The sequence below is a fragment of the Lampetra planeri genome, chromosome 32, assembly GCF_965212315.1.
Source record: "Lampetra planeri chromosome 32, kcLamPlan1.2.h2, whole genome shotgun sequence".
Taxonomy (NCBI): domain Eukaryota; kingdom Metazoa; phylum Chordata; class Hyperoartia; order Petromyzontiformes; family Petromyzontidae; genus Lampetra; species Lampetra planeri.
The window spans coordinates 10854511-10860510 of NC_136138.1; the positions used below are offsets into that span (position 1 = coordinate 10854511).

The window sequence follows — 6000 nt, forward strand, 5'->3', positions numbered from 1 at the left end:
TGCCTGTGGCAAATAAACTTGACCAAACACTCCATCAACACAACTTGGACTTCTTAGTCAGCTGACATGTTTTTCTCTCTCCCCCCTATTAAAGCAGATAACTCTACCTGGATCATACACAGGTGTTATGTACAGAGGTGTACGATCATACATGGAGTGGGTTGCCATCTGGAAAAAGAGCGGCGCATGAACTCGCAGAGATCAATAACCAAGGATCTTCAATTGCTGGATATCACATGGGAAGAGGCTAGATCGATGACCAATGGTGTGACGCTTTGTGTGCAATACAATAGGCCAAGAAGGCTGAACGACGCTACTGACTAAATGACTACTATGAGCTGGCTGAAGTACCCTTAAGGGACAAGGCGATATCTGTCACTGTCGTGAACTGGTTCTGAACCCAAAAAAGGAGTTTATCATGCGATTCAAATCTATAACCCTCCACCAACTGACATTAAACCTACATGATCTAATCCAAAAAAAATGTATGAATCATATTGGTCGTGAAAGCCTACATGTATAAAAGTAGTTTAGCATACGTACAGCATTGAATGTAGTCTACATGCAACTTGGTCAGGAGGGGAAGAGTGGAATAGTGGTTGAAGCACTCCCGATATGAACCCTGAAACTTGAGTTTGATTCCCTGCTATGGATATCTTAACCGTTCTGGGGGACCAACTCGCAATAGCCAGGCTGGTGAAGAATCTGTCAAGCACCATGGCACAACCCGCAATGACCAGGCTGGTGAAGAATCTGTCAAGCACCACCACCACCATGGCACAACCTGCAATGACCAGGCTGGTGAAGAATCTGTCAACCACCATGGCACAACCCGCAATGACCAGGCTGGTGAAGAATCTGTCAACCACCACCATGGCACAACCAGCAATGACCAGGCTGGTGAAGAATCTGTCAACCACCATGGCACAACCCGCAATGACCAGGCTGGTGAAGAATCTGTCAACCACCATGGCACAACCCGCAATGACCAGGCTGGTGAAGTATCTGTCAACCACCACCACCATGGCACAACCTGCAATGACCAGGCTGGTGAAGAATCTGTCAACCACCACCATGGCACAACCAGCAATGACCAGGCTGGTGAAGAATCTGTCAACCACCATGGCACAACCCGCAATGACCAGGCTGGTGAAGTATCTGTCAACCACCACCACCATGGCACAACCCGCAATGACCAGGCTGGTGAAGTATCTGTCAACCACCACCACCATGGCACAACCTGGTGTTGGGAGGCCATCATCCAACAGCGAGTTGAAAAAAAGGGCGTACATTATTACCGAGTGATTATTATTTATTATTTGGTCAAATCGTTTTGAAGCTTCATAAAAAATATATACCGTCCCTACATAAAACACAATTTGCTTGTTCACTTCTCTGCTCAACTCAAGCGGTTAGTTTGCGTGTAAAATTAACCATTGCAGACCTTCAGGGAAACACAACCTATGCTTGCCACTCCCAAGTCATACACGGTACAACAATGCTTCACTGTACTTAGATGTCACATGCAAAATTAGGGTGTACAGCAATCATCATCATCATTATTAGGACATTTCGTCTCACCGTGTACCCATCTGGTACGGGTGCCACGATTCAGTAAGGCTACTCCGGTTCGCAAGGCAGTACTTCGTTAGAAATATGAAAAAATATAACCGTCAAAGGCCAGCACAGTACTGTAATGTAATTTACAGGCTAAAGGTGCCGGCTTGAGAAGTTGGAAACTATGTTTAAATTCAAAATATGTACGCTATTTTTTTTAAACTCCTACACACGCCATAGGCTTAAAAAACAAAATTCAGGTAAAAAAATGGTTGCATGCCCAATTTATCAACGCTCATCTTACCTGGCAGTCTTGTGCCAGTGGTGAAGTATGAACTCTACATGTTGATGACAAGGACCAGAACACATCCATATTCCTATTATCGTTTATCCAGTGACGTTACAGGTTTTCTCCTTGCTATCCATATACACATATAAAACAAGCCTTAAATCGAATAGGCTTCGTGTCAATTAGAGTTACTATAATTTTCCATATTATTTGTATACTTTTTCTGGTAGCTGTTTTACATTACAGTACAAATGTCTTTATTTTTTACGTCAATGTTATATTCTCACATAACTAATCAGCGCTCCAGATAAGCTGCGTACAGTACTAAGCGTTTTACTCATTACAAAATATTAACTACAGAATGTAGGGAATTTAAGTGTAATCTGTCTTAATGTGTAGCACTTTCTGAACTGTTTGAGTTCACATGACAGAAACAGCTGACCCATGGGCGGTGATTAGAACGGTCACGCGATCCGTGAAGCCTGTGAAGGGGCATTACATTAATCATCATTCGTTTCTTTTGAGATAAAATACTTTTTGAAATGTTATCCTCACTTACGCCTGCGTAAGATGAATAACCCAACAAAGTGGTGACAACATTCATCCCAATATCCGGTGTTACCGTCGTGTGTCTCTGTGTGTGTCGCAGTGTTTTTGGAATTAAGTAAATAACCTAAAATGTTCGGACGCTAGGATAGACGAACTCCCCGTGCCGTTCAGTGGCCGATCCACCCACCCTACCTCCCACCCACCCACTTGGTCGTGGCCCAGCAGACAACCGTCAGCCTCCACCCCCGGCCCTCTCAATTCACCTGGGTCACCCATGCGCAGTTGAGCAAACAGCGTGGCCACGAAATCACACGGGGCAAGCTCGAAAAGTGTGCCGTGGAATGCGCAGAATAATAAGACCGTCTTGCCACTCCTCCCAATACCAAGACGAAGCGGCGGAGTAGTTCTACTGTGTAATTTCGATAACCACAACACAGGAGTACAAAGTTAATTTTAGGAAAAGATGTAAGCATCACACTCTTAAAACATTCCCCGACTCCCCAACCAAACGTGAAGGGTTACTTCAAGAGAGCCGCACTTTGTTTTTACAGCGAAGTCATTCAGATAAAAAAAATATATATCTGCTGCATGTTTAACAGAAGCAACGGCTCGTGAGAAATGAACAGTGACAGCAATAAACCAATGTACGGCAGCAATGTTTCCACGCGACAGATTAAAGTCGGCATCAAGCTGGGATCGGCGGGCTGATAAGCACAGAAGTCAATTTGCTCCCAGCGGTCAATCTGAACTTGCAGTAATTTGGTAAAACGTTGCATTGATACTTCTCACGTTCGAGGCAAAATGATCCGTGTTTGTGAAATCAAGATAAAAGGGCCCCTGCGTGTTGGCTTCTGTAACTCCAACCCCGTGTTCAGTTCCCACACTCATTAAATGATTTAAGCTTACAATGCACGAAATAATAAAGCCGAGACCTTCTTATGCTTTTATTCTATCTGGTCTCACGAGATGACTATACTGGTGACTTAAACACACCTGTTGGCAGCGGTGAAATGATCTTGTAACATATCCTGCCACATTGCAACACGTATTGAATACATAGCAGCATGCACAGACCCATTCACATTGGCACATTCATCCACGCTGTAACACTGGCCGGCCTTGTGTCGAATGTATTCGGTCCAAAAGCCACAGGGAGTAATGCAATACGGGTCAGGGCGTGAAGATACAACATGTGGCACGGTGGCTAGGAGATGTTAACTACCTCGCCTGGTATACAGGAGGTCGTGGGTTCGATCCTGACCCTGATGAGATGTTAACTACCTCGTCTGGTATACAGGTCGTGGGTTAGATCCTGACCCAGATGAGATGTTAACTACCTCGCCTGATATACAGGAGGTCGTGGGTATCGATCTCGATCCCGATCCTGACGCCTGCTGCTGCTGTATATTTGGAGTCTGCGTGTCTCTCTCTCCCTGTGGTCGCACGGATTTTTCTCCGGGTCCTCCGGTTTATTTCCTCCACATTTAGAATCAACATCACGAGTTTTAAGAGTATTTGGCTGCTATACATTTCCACACGATGATAAGCCACTTCGTTGAGCTATTATTTGTGATAGCCAGGTGGCTTCTGAAAAAGGTCTACATAGCTCAGTGGGGGAGGGCTTACCTGCTAAAATAAACAGAGTAAAATCAAAGCTTACGCTACACCGCACAGCACAACCCAAGGTTGCATACCTGTCAACCCATCCGATTCACCCCGTATTCCTGGATATGGAAATTGATTTCAGGTCCATACGGCATACAGACGTTTCCATACGGCCAAATTTTTTTTTGTCTTTGTGTTTCTCTCCCTTGTGATGGGACTTTGTCGGATGAACGCTGAGATTTATAAAGGGCACGGGGTGACCAGTAAGGTCTGAGTTGGTCTGTAATAAGATAGGGCATTGCAAATGGGTTGGCAGCTATGGGTTGGATATGTGAACATCTACAGAAGATGACAGAGATCACCCAAACATTGCACTGGGGGTGTAAGTCGGTTAATTGATCACGGTGGATATGCGACCTTGTACTTTATAACAAAGACACATCTTGTAACAAACACTCGACCAGGAAGCAAGTCACGAGACAATTTACATCGGGGTCAAAACAAAGCAGATCGCAAACTGACTACAGGATGCCGACTACATTCCTGTTACCCAGGTCCCTAGACGATATACCAAACGTTCAAACAACACAGGAGTTAACCTATAATACCATACCTGGAATGGCATCCCTAGAAAATTTACCAAAAAATATAGTAATTGTTTTTGTTTTTACCCATTCTAACCAAGTTTTACACACAGCAAATTGATTCAGGGCGCTGAACGCTTAACTTTACCTGCTATTTGTATGATACTGGGCAGCATGCCTTCGTTAAAACATCGCTACGTATCTTGTGACTAAATCGCTGGCAACACGGAGAGCATTATTAGTGACAACCATCGTATTCATTGCTTCCTCCTCCCCGTTCTCCGAGTTGTAATTCTACACTGAGCGTTTTGCTACGCGTGCGCCACTCATTACAAATGCGAGTTGTTATTATACCTCCGATTAGCACGTGTTGGCTACGTACGGTGCGAAAGAAGTTCAACATACACACGTGCGTAGTAACACTTACAGCACGACTTGCATTCATGTATTCCCAATGTGTCACACAGCAATGCTGTGTTTGTGGTGTATGGCCAGCCACACACACACATGGCAAGTGTCCAATGTGTAAACACACACACACATAGTAAGCCACTTGTATAAACACACTTGTTTTGTATAACACGCTGACGGCGCATGTAACATTGGTGTAGTTAGAAGTTGTATATTAATGCCGCTGTAGTTTGCGCTCCTTCAATGTAGGAAAAGCAAAATTCCACGAACCTCTCGCTCTCTCCTGAAGCCCACTGAGTGGCTAGCAGTCCTCGATATTGGCATTTTCGCTCCCGAACGCACAGCATCGACAAGAGTGGTCTAGTAACACATTCCGCTGTGTATACCGCATACTTGTATACACTTTAATAAACAACAATTGTACCGACGCGTTGACACGCGTGTGTGGACCATCTGTTGCACGTGTTACACGCGCACACGTGTTGCCTGCGACTCGTCCAACTCAACCAATGCAGTCACAACGAGGGGTAGGCGATGTCTGTCTGTGTCTGTGTGGGGGGAAACTTCATTAAAAACAACAATAAATGAAACCATTTAGAAAAAAAGTTACGACTCACAATGAATTAGTGCACCGTCGCGAACTCCCGTCCCACCTCTTCGTTAGGTTGGCGAGCAGAGAGATGCCCCACGGACACACGCACACAGAGAGAAAGAGAGAGAGACACTGACAGAGAGAGAGATTTCGAGGGGTGAGTTTCATGGAAGACACCAAATCGTCTCTGCCACCCCCCCCTGCCTCATTAATATGCAGGCCGTGTGGTCTCAGGGGGGCGGGGGGGGCGGGGCGTGCGGGGACCAATCAGCGAGCGCGTTACGTCGCCCGCAACGAAGCCGCTTCCGTTACGCCACCTCCCATTGGTCGAGCGACGTGAAACAAGGGGTGGGCGGGGCGTGCTTAAGCGGAGTGGTAAATGTGATCGCGGCTGCCCGGAATTTGAAGGCGCG

The 6000-nt window shown here is 45.7% G+C and overlaps 1 protein-coding gene across 2 annotated transcripts in view; it reads right to left on the bottom strand.

Annotated features, from left to right (window-relative positions):
- LOC144729463 (carboxypeptidase M-like) overlaps nucleotides 1-5765 on the bottom strand; it is a 29884-nt gene extending 24119 nt beyond the window's left edge. Inside the window, exon 1 of one of the 2 annotated variants that reach the window (XM_078609778.1) lies at nucleotides 5649-5765. The gene's annotated coding sequence lies outside the window, so the exon portion shown is untranslated. Of the gene's footprint in view, nucleotides 1-5612 lie in introns of both variants that reach the window. The other variant, XM_078609773.1, reaches the window with a different exon arrangement.
- Between the last annotated feature and the right edge of the window lie 235 nt (nucleotides 5766-6000).